The sequence below is a fragment of the Entelurus aequoreus genome, linkage group LG10 (assembly GCF_033978785.1).
Source record: "Entelurus aequoreus isolate RoL-2023_Sb linkage group LG10, RoL_Eaeq_v1.1, whole genome shotgun sequence".
Lineage (NCBI taxonomy): Eukaryota > Metazoa > Chordata > Actinopteri > Syngnathiformes > Syngnathidae > Entelurus > Entelurus aequoreus.
The window spans coordinates 39,531,973-39,547,531 of NC_084740.1; the positions used below are offsets into that span (position 1 = coordinate 39,531,973).

The following is a 15,559-nucleotide window of genomic DNA, read 5'->3' on the forward strand; positions in this document are numbered from 1 at the left end:
GCAATATCAATATACTGTATGCGCTTCTTGATTGAGTGTGGATGACCCTTGTGGATCAATAAAGTTTGTCTAAGGCTATTGTCATGTTCGTGTTTGAAGTATGAGGCTGTGTTGATAGCAAGTAACTTAGTTCTCTACAACATACATGTGTCTTCATGCTGTCTTGCTCTACCACCTTATGTGGCACGGTAAGCTGAATACTAACCAGTACTGCTCCCTAGCGGTCATACATGTAATGACATCTGATCATAACAGCTATGTCTACACCAGGGGTCTCAGACACATTATTTTGCGGCCCGCACCTTAATATGAAAATTGAATGTCAGTGCGGCCCACGAGTATTATATGAAAGGTGCTTGACAGCGTCATACTTGCCAACCCTCCAGATTTTTCCCGGGAGACTCTCGAATTTCAGGGCAACCATTCTCTCGAATGTCTGCCGATTTCCACTCTAACAACAATATTAAGGGCGTGCCGTGATGGCACGGCCTTTAGCGCCCTCTACAACCTGTACCAACAGCGTGCCAGCCCAGCCACATGTTGTATTTGGCTTCTGTACACACACGCAAGTGACTGCAAGACATACTTTGTCAACAGCCATACAGGTCACGCTGAGGGTGCCCGTATAAACAACTTTAACACTGTTACAAGTATGCGCCACACTGTGAACCCACACCAAACAAGAATGACAAACACATTTCGGGAGAACATCCGCACCGTAACACAACATAAACACAACAGAACAAATACCCAGAATCCCATGCGGCCCTAACTCTTCCGGCCTACAATATACACCCCCGCCCCCCCCCCCCCAACCCTGCCCCCCCACACATCAACCCAGCCCACCTCAACCGACGCACAAGAGTGTGTTTGTCATTCTTGTTTGGTGTGGGTTCACGGTGTGGCGCATATTTGTAAAAGTGATAAAGTTGTTTATACGGCCACCCTCAGTGTGACCTCAGGGTTTCCCACACATTCATTTATTTGTGGCGGCCCGCCACGAAAGAATTACGTCCGCCACAAATAAAAAAATTAAAAACATTTTTTTTTTTTTTTTTTTTTTGTCCTCTCCAGCTTCTCAGGCAAATCATATAGTTGATGTAGATGCCCATATCGGCTGTTCAGATTTACTTTACAAAAGAGAAGTGTAGGATACTTCTCTTGTTGCCTTATTTGTATTTGACTTTATTAAATGTATTTATATTAGAAACACAACATGTGTATATAACAAAGGGTGCAAAGTCTGCAGGCAGTAGGAAACACATGGTTAAGTGTAGGGAGTAAAACTGATGGCAGTCTAAAGTTCAAGATTTTTGGAGCTCTTTGTTCAGTGGATCAGATGTTTGATGAAGCTCTGTGTCTATCTACCACCACTACTGTTTTCTGTTTATTTGTTACTGACTGTGGCAGGACACCTCTGCCTCTGTTTCACTTTATGTTGCTGGTAAATAATATGGTTGTAGTAGTAGGCTAAAGTTAAATTATTTAGTATGCACTAATTAAAGGGGCAGAGCTTTGAGACATTTTAGCTTTTATATTTTATAAGATATATTTTTTGTAAGAACCACAATTAATAAATATATTTCAGTGAATAACTTATTGTTCAAATCTGTATATAAATATGTACATAACGTGTTGTAATTATATTGTAAAATGGATGGATGGACATTTAAAACAAAACTGTTATTATTAATTAGTAAGTATAAATGTTTTGAGCCTTTTTAGAGAAAATCAAATCATTGTAGTAAATTATGCAAATTTCTCGATGTCATGGTGACCACGCCCACAGCCACGCCCCCACCGCCACAGGTATCTTGGCAGTTTATGGGAAACACTGGACCTGTATGGCTGTTGATCAAGTATGTCTTGCAGTCACCTTCGTGGGTCTGCAGAAGCCTCATACAACATGAGACTGGGCCGTCACGCTGTTTGCATGGTGAAAAAGCGGACGCGACGACAGGTTGTAGAGGACATTAAAGGCAGTACTATCACGGCACGCCCTTAATATTGTTGTCCGGGTGAAAATCGGGACAAATTCGTGAGAATGGTTGCCCCGGGAGATTTCGGGAGGGGCACTGAAATTCGTGAGTCCCCCGGAAAAATCGTGAGGGTTGGCAAGTATGTTGCTAGGGCGGGATAGCCATTCAAAGAAGGTGAATTCATTAAAAAGTGCATGTTAGATTTTTTAAAGAAATATTTTCTCGCGGTCCAGCCTCACCCAGTTTCTGCATCCAGTGGCCCCCAGGTAAATTGAGTTTGAGACCCCTGGTCTACACTAAGCTGGATTACCCCTTAAACAAATAATTATTTAGCCTAAGCCCCGTTTCAGCCACACTAGACCATCATTTAAGCTCCCCCTCCTCAGACAATTTTTTACACGGGTAAGTGCGCCGTGTGTTTCTTGAATCTCCGGCTCTTAGCTTTGTATGGACTAATTGATCGTTTACAAATTGAGCTCGGAGAGGAAGTGACGCCAGAAAGACCGCGCCCCACACAGGAAGTGACATCAGAAATAATGCGCCACAGCCAGCTTCATAATAAAGCGGTTTCGTAACTCGGAGCTGATTGATTGATTGAAACTGTTATTAGTAGATTGCACAGTACAGTACATATTCCGTACAATTGACCACCCAAATAAGTTTTTCAACTTGTTTAAGTCGGGGTTCACGTTAATCAATTCATGGTAACCAGCTAACCACTGGAAATATAAAGGCGAGTCATCCAGACATGCCCGTGTTTCTCCTTCTGTCTGTACAGACGCTTGTGGAAATCACACATGAATACCTTAAGAGAAAGCGATTGCAGCTATTTCGGATACACCACTTCTCAGATGGCAAGAGAACTTTCGAATGTCCGGGTCAGCTGTGATTCTACTTAGCGAAAAACTTTGTCCATTTGTCGAAGGAGAGTCAACGAGAATGCGGGCTCGCGTGGATGTGATAAAAAAGGTAGCGTGTGCTTTGTATTACCTGGTCGTCGAGGGAAGACTACGGAAAACGACGAATGCTTTGGGACTGGCAAAGCAGACTGTATCAGTTATTGTCCGCCATGTATGTCGCAGACTCAACGTCTAGGTCCAGAGTATATAAAGTCAACAAAAACAAATGGACAATGAAGGTGAAGGCAAAAGAGTGAGGAGTAGATATCTAAACCAGATATCTAGATCCCTAGTTTGATTGATGTAAAATGTTCTTTATCACATTGTTTAAGTGTCTAATAAAGATTTGATTAATTTATGATGGCTCAGGTGTGATTCACTACAATAGGGCTCCACAACACACTGGACTCCAGTTATTTGAAATACCACAACACTGGATGTTGTTCAGATGAGTTATATTTAAGAACTTGCACACAAAGCAACACTGGAGGTGACTATGACGTGCGCTTTTTCCGCGCATGCGTATTCGGTTACGTTGCGCCGGCTGACGGAGGGGTCTTTAACGACAGTTGTGTGTTGTGGACAAGGATAAGGTTAGGTGGGATTTACCCTGAATAAACTTATCCGGCTTAGTGTAAACGGGGCCCAAGTGATCTAATGTTGGTATCACATCTTCTTCCATACAAGTACTTCTTGGCAGCGACCAGCAGAGGGTGCTATTAAATCAGTCCTAATGAGTCGGCGTGTTTAAAAATCTGTATTATGCTTCAGTTTAGTCACTACGCTGCCTTCATACTTTTACAACTCTGAACCCGGATTTCCACTGGATGCAGAACGACACCGCCACGCCGGCGGTCCCTTTCTGTATCTATTCAAGTCAATGTTTTCAGGCTCCACCGCTGCGGAACGACACTCGCATGGCGGGGACGTTCCGCATTCCTGCGCTAAATATATTTAGAGCTTCTACATTTTCCCGTCGCCGCAACACGTCCATTCAATTTAACTAAAATCTCCTTGGGTTGGACAGGAAGTCATTCGTAATAAATCATCCGGTTTACTTTCAAAATAAAAGAGTCTGTTTTCAAGGCGGATCGGTTTTTACACTTTGAGACAACCTCACTGACCTGAAGTCAACTTGTCAAAGGTTTTCAGATGTAATTTCACCTCCTTGACACTTAGGGGTGAGGACATGCTGATACTGGAGGTCCAAAATTAACGAGTCATATACAGGCACAGTGTTTCCCATAAACTGCCAAGATACCTGTGGCGGTGGGGGCGTGGCTATGGGCGTGGTCACCATGACATCATCGAGTAATTTGCATAATTTACTACAATATGATTTTCTCTAAAAAGGCTCAAAAAGTGTATACTTACTAATTAATAATAACAGTTTTGTTTTAAACGTCCATCCATCCATCCATTTTACAATATAATTACAACACTTTATGTACATATTTAAATACAGATTTGAACAATAAGTTATTCACTGAAAAATATTTATTAATTGTGGTTCTTACAAAAAATATATCTTATAAAATATAAAAGCTAAAATGTCTCTTAAAGCTCTGCCCCTTTACTAAATAATTTAACTTTAGCCTACTACTACAACCATATTATTTACCAGCAACATAAAGTGAAACAGAGGCAGAGGTGTCCTGCCACAGTCAGTAACAAATAAACAGAAAACAGTAGTGGTCAAATACAAATAAGGCAACAACTTCTCTTTTGTAAAATAAATCTGAACAGCCTATATGGGCATCTACATCAACTATATGATTTGCTTGAGAAGCTGGACAGGACAAAAAAAAAAAATTTTTTTTTTAATTTGTGGCGGACGTAATTCTTTCGTGGCGGGCCGCCACAAATAAATTAATGTGTGGGAAACACTGAGGCATGTCCCGGGCAGCTATAGTGATATGGGGGCCTGTGTCAAAAAAAAGCTGATACGGAAGCAGGGGAGTGGTGCGTGCAACAGAATAAAGTGTTTGTGGGTTGCTTTACCACAACTCCCCTTATCTCGTGATTATGCACAGATTCGCTAGATATCGTTAAAGTCTGCGCTACTTTGCTGCACGACTAAGCCAAAACAGAACAGTGGTGGGAATCTTAGGCACCTCACGATTCAAATACGATTCAGGAGCTACGATTTGATTACAAATCGATTACTAATGCATCTGGAATTTATGTATGTTGATGCAACTTTACATTTCTTTTCGTTTCACTAAATATGTGTTTATCACTTGCAATGTTAAAAAACAATTCATTTGGAATAAGAAACTGTTCAATTTATTCCCACATTTATTAAATTCATGAAAATGTGGCCAAAACTGGACCATAGGTGCACGATAATAAAGGAGCTGGTCGGATTTCTCGGTGAGGTGGCTCGCTGAAGTCAGCCAAATTTTAGAATTGTCTGCATTTCTTTTTGTCTTTTTTTTTTTTCTTTTTTACAATAAATCAGTGTTGTCCCGATACCAATATTTTGGTACCGGTACCAAAATGTATTTCAGTGCTTTTCTAAATAAAGGGTACCACAAAAAAATGACATTATTGGCTTTATTTTAACAAAAAAATCTTAGGGTACATTAAACATATGTTTCTTATTGCAAGTTTGTCCTTAAACAACAAACAAGACTACTTGTCTTTTAGTAGTAAGTAAACAAACAAAGGCTGCTATTTAGTCTGCTGACATATGCAGTAATATATTGTGTCATTTAGCATTCTATTATTTTGTCAAAATTATTAAGGAAAGGGTTGTAGAAAATGAATTATTAACCAACTTGTTCATTTACTGTAAATATCTGCTTACTTTCTCTTTTAACATGTTCTATCTACACTTCTGTTAAAATGTAATAATCACTTATTCTTCTGTTGTTAGATACTTTACATTAGTTTTCGATGATACCACAAATTTGGTTATCAATCCGATACCAAGTAGTTACTGGATCATACATTGGTCATATTCAAAGTCCTCATGTGTCCTGGGGACATATTTCTTTGGTTTCTAAACATAATATACATTTTAAAAAAGGACATAAGATTTTGTGATGCTAAAAAATATTGATGTAATCTTAGTAGTATCAACTAGATACGCTCCTGTACTTGGTACCATTAAAGTGGATGTTAGGTGTAGATCCACCAATGGCATTTGTTTATATTGTAGCGTCCCGGAAGAGTTTCGGTGTTATAACTTCACCTTTATCTTTAGTTATTAAGCCAAAATGCATCCGTTCTCCCTTTTCTGTCTACACCAGGGGTCCCCAAACTTTTTGACTTGGGGGCCGCGGTGGGTTAAACAATTTGGCCAGGGGCCGGGCTGTATATATATATATATATATATATATATATATATATATATATATAAATATACACTATATTGCCAAAAGTATTTGGCCACCCATCCAAATGATGAGAATCAGGTGTCCTAATCACTTGGCCCGGCCACAGGTGTATAAAATCAAGCACTTAGGCATGGAGACTGTTTCTACAAACATTTGTGAAAGAATGGGCCGCTCTCAGTGATTTCCAGCGTGGAACTGTCATAGGATGCCACCTGTGCAACAAATCCAGACGTGAAATTTCCTCACTCCTAAATATTCCAAAGTCAACTTTATTATAAGAAAAGTGAAGCGTTTGGGAACAACAGCAACTCAGCCACCAAGTGGTAGGCCACGTAAACTGACAGAGAGGGGTCAGCGGATGCTGAAGCGCATAGTGCAAAGACTTTCTGCACAGTCAGTTGCTACAGAGCTCCAAACTTCATGTGACCTTCCAATTAGCCCACGTACAGTACGCAGAGAGCTTCATGGAATGGGTTTCCATGGCCGAGCAGCTGCTACATTTCGAACTGCATTGTGCCGGTTGTGAAATTTGGTGGAGGAGGAATTATGATGTGGGGTTGGTTTTTCAGGAATTGGGCTTGGCCCCTTAGTTCCAGTGAAATGAACTTTGAATGCTCCAGGATACAAAAACATTTTGGACAATTCCATGGAATGGCACTTCAAGTTCATATGTGAGTAAAGGCAGGTGGCCAAATACTTTTGGCAATATAGTGTGTATATATATATATATATATATATATAAATATATATTCCTCGCGCACTAATTGACTGAAAGAGCGCGCACTTGCTTCGTGCTCGCCGTACACTGCGGCGCGAGTGCAATGATGCATGTGTTTGATGGAAAAATACATTTTTAGACAAATGCTGATATGCCTGAGCGGCTAGGAGACACCGAGAGTAACAAGCGGTTGAAAATTGATTAGAAAGGACAGATTTAAAAAATAAAAACAAATTTAAAATAAAAACTTTTTTTTTTTTTTACTTCGGAATTCCCGTGGGCCGGATTTTGGACACTGGGCCGTAGTTTGGGGACCTCTGGTCTACACACTGTGTCTGCTTGTAAGTACTCTGTGATTGTGCACTGCCGCGAGCTCGCCGCGAACATGCTCGTCTGCATGACACGACGTGATTATGACGACGGGTGGGGAACCAGTACTTTTCAGAGGCGGTATAGTACCGAAAATGATTCATTAGTATCGCGGTACTATACTAATACCGGTATACCATACAACCCTACAATAAATATATCGATTATTGACGTTTACTAATCGATTCTATAATCGTCCATGTCCCAATTGCGATGCATCTAAAAATCGATTATTTCCCCCGCCTCTAGTGGTGGCGCTGTTCCGCATCCGTTGGAAATTACAGGTCAGTCAGTCAGTACATTTCCATACACTAAATTAGTCTGATTTCTCAAATACTTCGGTTTCTTCTAATTTCACATGTTTGTGTGAAATCCTCGTTTCCATGCTCCATTTCTAATCCGACTGTCGGAATGTAATAATCTAATTTATTTTATTATTTTTTTAACATGTCCTGTCCAGACACTCAGGCAAACCACATTGTTGATGTATATGCCCATATCTGCTGTACATGTGTGCTTTACAAAAGAAAAGTTTGTGATATTTCTTTTGTTTCCATATTTGTATTTGACTCTATTAAAGAAGAAGAGAATGCTACATGGACGAGCTAGTACAAGGCTGTCCACAAAGTGCCATATGCGACCCGCAGGTAATTTTTAAAATACTATTACAAAAAAAGTGGAATAAAAGAGCAAAAAAGTGTAATGTACAATCATGTACTGTGCGACCACTTTACTAGCATTTGCGACCAAAAGCAGATTGTGTGACTAGAAAAAATAAAACCGATTTGAACCCTTTCATTCTCATTTTGCTCCTAAAATAAATCCGTAAAAAGTGGATCAAATAAAGTAAGATTTGGGGAAAAAGACATTGTTGTCCGCAGGGCATGCTAGCGCTATATCAACCATTAGCGCACGTGTACACATCGCTGCTCTCACGACATGCTAGCTTAGCTGGCAGCTGCTACAAAAACAACTAGCCAGTCACCTCAGTTTTCATTTTAACAACTAAAGATACGGACTTGATAGTGAATAAACCCATGTTTCCACTGCTAAATGTTGTTCTTATTCATGTCGATGATGTTTTAACGTTTAGGGGACGTAATGAAAAAAGTAAACATACTTTGTTAGCGTTGTAGCGGCTAGCTACGGGGCTACAACGGCTTTGATTGGCTGGATGGGACTTCCGAGACATGGATGGGAAGTGACGTGTATTTTGAGGGTTCGAGAGTTTCCGGGAAAATAAGACACACAGAGTTTGAACTTGTTAGAGTTAGGGCTGGGCGATATATCTATATATTTACTTTGTGTGCTTGTTGGTGTGAACAGTTCCACCCCGCCCACCAGCTTGTTCTTCTACGCTTGTGAATAATGTACAGTGTTTCCCATAAACTGCCAAGATACCTGTGGCGGTGGGGGCGTGGCTATGGGCGTGGTCACCATGACATCATCGAATAATTTGCATAATTTACTACAATGATATTATTTTCTCTAAAAAGGCAGTTTTGTTTTAAACGTCCATCCATCCATCCATCCATTTTACAATATAATTACAACACTTTATGTACATATTTATATACACATTTGAACAATAAGTTATTCACTGAAATATATTTATTAATTGTGGTTCTTACAAAAAATATATCTTATAAAATATAAAAGCTAAAATGTCTCTTAAAGCTCTGCCCCTTTAATTAGTGCATACTAAATAATTTAACTTTAGCATACTACTACAACCATATTATTTACCAGCAACATAAAGTGAAACAGAGGCAGAGGTGTCCTGCCACAGTCAGTAACAAATAAACAGAAAACAGTAGTGGTCAAATACAAATAAGGCAACAAGAGAAGTATCCTACACTTCTCTTTTGTAAAGTAAATCTGAACAGCCTATATGGGCATCTACATCAACTTTATGATTTGCCTGAGAAGCTGGACAGGACAAAAAAAAAAAATAATAATAATAATTTTTATTTTTTTATATTATTTTATTTGTGGCGGACGTAATGCTTTCGTGGCGGGCCGCCACAAATAAATGTATGTGTGGGAAACACTGATGTAATTAAGAGTGGCGTGTTGGCGTACTGATATTACATGCCAGACAAAAACCTGTTTTGCAATCACATTATCTAGATGTGTTAATACAATTTTTTTAAAACACATTCGGATTAAGGCTGTTCCAGGTGTTTAAGAAATTTTATTTTGAGCCGAATAATTTGAGAAATCATTAGGGGTGTAACAATTAATCAATATTTCCATTTATAATACTTAGATTCAACTACATCGATCTGTACTTGGCAAATTCCGGAAGATGTATCGATCAACATTGTTTTAAAAGGCAATTGGTCGATTTTATCGATACTACACAAAGGAAAATATTGGATTTAAAAACGGAAGACTTTTATGAACACATTTATTCTATGGCGTCATGGCGGATAGCTACGGGGGCTGAGAAAGGTCACAACAAATGCAAACGCAAAAAGACTATCATAAAACAACAACACAACAACTTTCAGCTACAGCACGATTGCAAAAGCCACAATAAATACAGACGCCACGACACAATAATATAAAGCCGCAACATCACTTTAAGCTACAAAAGACATGTGACGGAAGTGACGGCGGAGCAAGTTTCGGCGACGGACCAACTTCCTGAGACGGAAGGCGGAAAATAGTATAATGAACATAGTAATATTGAAAACAATACTTATGACTAAAAAAGTGATCACACTTTATGCACTTTTCCAACTTTGTTCATTGCACCGTTGTCAACTCTCCGCCCCAGGAAGTCGATTAGTTGTAGAAACTTGTCCACTGTCACTTTCATTCTATCTTTATATTGTTGTGTTTTGGCTCATAGTTGTTGGGTCCTGGCTTCATTTGTTGTGACTTTTCTCTGTTACTGTAGTGTTTATTCAAATGAGAGTAGAAGCAGGTCAAACCACTGCTCAATAAAGCCTGGTGTATACTTTTGTGTCGCACAGCCTACGTACAACTCCCAAAAATCCTAGATTTGCGACGCAGACCGCAGAGCTGTGATTGGTCACTTTTTACCAAGGAGGGTCCCTGAACACAAGCAAGCAGACTTTGTGCTTAAATGCACAAATTATTGTATGAAATAAAACAACAGTGATTATACATTTGCATGAAAACTGATATTGTCTACTTAATATCTCGGTGCGCTCTGAAAATAATTACTGAATGTGTTTTTCAGCTTCTGTTGTCGTTAGGGATGATGTTTGATAAGAAATTATCGAGTTCGAACCTATTATCGAATCCTCTTATCGAACCGATTCCTTATCGATTCTCTTATCGAGTCCAGATAGGTTGTTGTATATGGAAAAAAACACACGATATTTGGTTTAACAAAAGCTCACTTTTATTATATATTTAAAAAAAAATCTAATAAATAAATAAATATTGACTGTTACCCCGCTAAATTTAAAAAAAAAAAAAAGTAAATATTGACTGTTGTTACCCAAAGTATATTAAGTGGGATTTTTCAGAAAAACAAATATATACAGTAACACAAAAACAAGCTGTCTCTGTGATCACTATATGTGTATAAATAATAATATTGTGTTAAATAAAATCAGTCCCTTGGGCACAAAACTGAAAATAATACAGCTCTCCAAAAAGTGCACTTCTGCTGCTATTTGACATAACTGTTTGTTATGATGCTTTGACATTTTTGCACTTTTTTTATTTATTGAAAGAAAATTCTATGAAGAGAAAAGTTGTTTGCAAATGTGGTTACAATGGTAAAAAATGAAAAGTTAAAGCTAAAAAAAGAAATACACTTTATTGAGTTAAAATCTTTCTTTTTAGGGGGAAAGATGTGATGTTATGAGCTAGGGAATATAACAACTACACTACCCAGCATGCAACAGGAGTGATGAGCATGCGCGGTAGCCCCGAAAAGTGTTGTTGGATGTCGTCACCTGTGAAAGTAAACGTGAAGAACTCAGCCAACACGCCTCGTCTGCATTATTTATAATTAGACAGACAACACATATACAGTGTGATTTTGTTTTGTTTACAAGGAAAGAAAAACAAAAGTTCAAAAAGGGAGATGTGTTGTATATATATGTATGTGCTGCGGTTGCTTTAAGAACGTTGTGACAGCTGCCGTAAAGGAGGTGCGTTGCTAGCCTGGTTGCTGTTTCCGGTTGGTCGTAAAAGTGTTCGTCATGTGTTTGTACCCTGTTTAAATCTCTCAGTAAAGTTATTCATTGGATTATACCTTTTGTTTTGAACTTTATTATTCCATTGTTTTTCCTGCTTTCCCTATCTGCGCCTAATGACTGAGCTACGTGACGTAAATTCTTGTGATGTCTCAAGGGGCATTTCTGGTCGGGATGGGATTCGTTCTGAGGGATTCGAATAAAGAACCAACTCTTTTTCTTTACTATAGTGGTCTCGATAACGGGTACCGGTTTTCAAAAAGGGATTCGAGTCCGAGGAATCGGTTCTTTTCTTATCGAACAACCGGGAAAACCGGTTTCGAGTATCATCCCTAGTTGTCGTTGCGTCTAGGGCTGGGCGATATGGACGAAAAAGTATATCTCGATATATTTTCCGGTGAAAGTATACATATAAAGATGAAGTGAAGTGAATAATATTTTATATAGCGCTTTTTCTCTAGTGACTCAAAGCGCTTTACATAGTGAAACTCAATATCTAAGTTACATTTAAACCAGTGTGGGTGGCACTGGGAGCAGGTGGGTAAAGTGTCTTGCCCAAGGACACAACGGCAGTGACTAGGATGGCGGAAGCGGGGATCGAACCTGCAACCCTCAAGGTGTTGGTACGGCCACTCTACCAAATATTCATTTTTGAGTGAGATTCACTGAAATTTAAGTGAATGACAACTGTACTTTAAACAGTCAGTGGCACTTTTATAGTCAAGATTGGTATTAACAGCACAGAAAAGAAACTGTTTAAGTAGCACAGAATTAAATAACATAAATACAATAGAAAAATATTATTTTGACGTAAAATAAATAACAGCTGTACAAATAGTACAAAATGTATCAAACTCAGATGAAAAAAAATACATTTGCAGGCAGGCACTTTTTAATTCCCAGCCGATGTTGTAATGGACTGTCACACACGTACGGTTCTGGTCAGCGCCAAGTACCGTATTTTCCGCACCATAAGCCGCCCCGTGTTATTAGCCGCACTTTCAATGAATGGCATATTTCAAAACTTTGTTTACCTATTAGCCGCCCCGTGTTATTAGCCGCACCTACGCTGCGCTAAAGGGAATGTCAAAAAAACAGTCAGATAGGTCAGTCAAACTTTAATAATATATTACAAACCAGCGTTCTAACAACTCTGTTCACTCCCAAAATGTAATGTGCAAATGTGCAATCACAAAAATAGTAACACTCAAAATAGTGCAGAGCAATAGCAACATCAATAACTCAACGTTGCTCGAACGTTAATGTCACACGACACACAAAATAAACATTTAAAGCTCACTTTCTGAAGTTATTACTCATCCACAAATCCCTCGAATTCCTCTTCTTCTTCGGTGTGCTTCACTTGTTTTTTGACACCATCTGTGATGTGGACGTGCATGCAGTCGTAGATCAACAGGGACGGAGCTGCGTGAAAAAAGTCACCTGGTCTCTTCGCTCATCTTTTCTTCATCCATCCATCCCTTCGAGTTAGCTTTTATGATGACGCCGGCTGGAAAGTTCTCTTTTGGCAAGGTCTTCCTTTTGAATATCACCGTGGGTGGAAGTTTCTGGCCGTTAGCATGGCAAGCTAACGGATATTCACCGTACGTGCTCCCGTTGTATCCACAGTGCGGTTCACAGGAATATCAAAAGTCAGTGGAACCTTGTACGCGTGTCTCTTAGTAGGAGCCATTTTGTGGTCTTTACAGAAACACACAAATGAAATGAAATGTCCGCGCGCTTCTTCTACGGGGGCGGGTGCTCACCTTGGCGGTTGCTTACAGTAGAAGAAGAAGCGCTTCCTCTTCTATGGGGGCGGTTGCTTACCGTAGAAGAAGAAGCGCTTCCTCTTCTACGGGGAAAAAAGATGGCGGCTGTTTACCGTAGTTGCGAGACCTAAACTTTATAAAAATAAATATTAATATTAATCCATATATAAAGCGCACCGGGTAATAAGCCGCACTGTCAGCTTTTGAGAAAATTTGTGGTTTTTAGGTGCGGCTTATGGTGCGGAAAATACGGTAAGTGACTTGACTTAATTGTGCGGCTATGATCTTCCTCACTTCGTACGTTTTTGGCAGCATTTCTCATGCGAAATATCCCCGGCTTGGCAACTGGAGAACAGTTTTGATTTAAGCTTACATGGTAAACAACTCAAATGAATGTTTTATCCAGACGCATACATTTGTCCAAATGTGGCCAAGTGGACACATTGTGGGTTTCCTGGACGTCGTCTACATCGCTAAAAGAAACATCTAAAGAAGAGAATCCCTCTGCCATCTTCCACTAGTTTATTTAATATATAAATCGCCCGCTTGAATATTCCCTCTTCTCTTCTTTGACTCTCTCGTCATCATTTGAGATGTCTGTTATGATTTCCCTTCCTGGTTCCATGACCCGCCCTATCTTGCCTCTGATTGACTTGTCCCTAATGTTTCGCCTTCATCTCAACCAATCGTGACTCATAATTGTAAACAACCAACCAATCATGAATGTTGTTATACGTGCAAGCACGTCTTGGAAGGAGGAAGCTGAGGGGTTTAGTAGCCCATGAGAGGGAGCGGGGGAGAACCAGGAACACAACAAATAAGTGGTGTTTGGTCATTTTAACGTGAAATAAATTATATCGATATTACGATATTTTCTCAATTCATATCTTGTTTAAAAATATATCTTACAAACTCGATATATCGCCCAGCCCTATTTGCGTCCAGAAGAAGTCACAAAGTGCAAGTACGACACTTACCTTTTTTTTTTTTACAAATCTTGTGCTAACAGGTTCAATTCCGACACACATTCATTCTAGTGCACACAGGTCTTTTTCTTTCACACACAACACTTCTCATTCTCCCTGAATAATTTTTCAGTCATGGTATATTTACAAACATTTTTGAACTCTGTACATGACCATACCGATAAACACCAGCATGTCATTAACTTACATAGTTGTTATAATGTTAGGTCTCTCTTGTCCCATGTCCCGAACAGCCGAATATTGTTGGAAATAATAATAGCGTCCTCTGTTGTTGCACAGTCCATCTTCATGAAGGTATGTTTTTCTGGTTTATAAGCCCATTAAAATTAACCTGAATATTGTGAATGATTAGTTCCATTGTAGACAAAATGTCGATGTTGTGGTTCAGTGTTCGTATTGAAATACACAGTATCTAGTCTGCAGTTGCTCCTTCTGGAGACACTGCCCGTAGTGTTTTGAAAGAGAATTACAAGTCTGGCAACACCCCCCACGGAAGAACTATATATCAAACAAGACGCCGTAGGCGGGACGTAAACTACGCGATGCGAGAGTATATTCCATCCTTTAACTTTTAAAGTTAAAGTACCACTGATAGTTACACACACACACTAGGTGTGGTGAAATTACCCTCTGCATTTGACCCATCCCCATGTTCCACCCCCTGGGAGGTGAGGGGAGCAGTAAGCAGCAGCGGTGGCCACGCTCGGTAATACTTTTGGTTATTAGTTTCTATTTGTATTATTTCTATGTCAAAAAAAAGAACAGTAAAAGTAACAGGTAAACCTACTGTCAATTGAACCTTAAGAGATGTTTGCACTTGGGTTTTTTACATATTACCGTATTTGACAAAAACATTTGACTATAGAGCGCACCGGGATATAAGCCGCACCCACTAAACTTTGGAAGACTTTTTTTTTTTTCCTTCCATATATTAGCCCCACCGGGATATAAACCGCAGATATACACATTGTGAAATTAGTTCCTGTCTCAGAAGCATTTTGTAAATGTTTATTTACATACCTTAAAGGCCTACTGAAATGAATTTTTTTAATTTAAACGGGGATAGCAGATCTATTCTATGTGTCATACTTGATCATTTCGCGATATTGCCATATTTTTGCTGAAAGTATTTAGTAGAGAACGACGACGATAAAGATCGCAACTTTTGGTATCTGACAAAAAAAAGCCTTGCCTCTACCGGAAGTAGCGTGACGTAGTCAGTTGAACATTTCCGCAAAGTTCCCTATTGTTTACAGTGATGGCGGCCAGAAGTGAGAGCGATTCGGGCCGAGAAAGCGACGATTTCCCCATTAATTT

General features: G+C 39.4%; 1 protein-coding gene across 3 annotated transcripts in view; it reads left to right on the forward strand.

Annotated features, from left to right (window-relative positions):
- The window catches only part of eif4h (eukaryotic translation initiation factor 4h), a 34,565-nt gene that overhangs the window by 855 nt on the left and 18,151 nt on the right, over positions 1-15,559 (forward strand). The gene's annotated exons all lie outside the window — the stretch shown is intronic.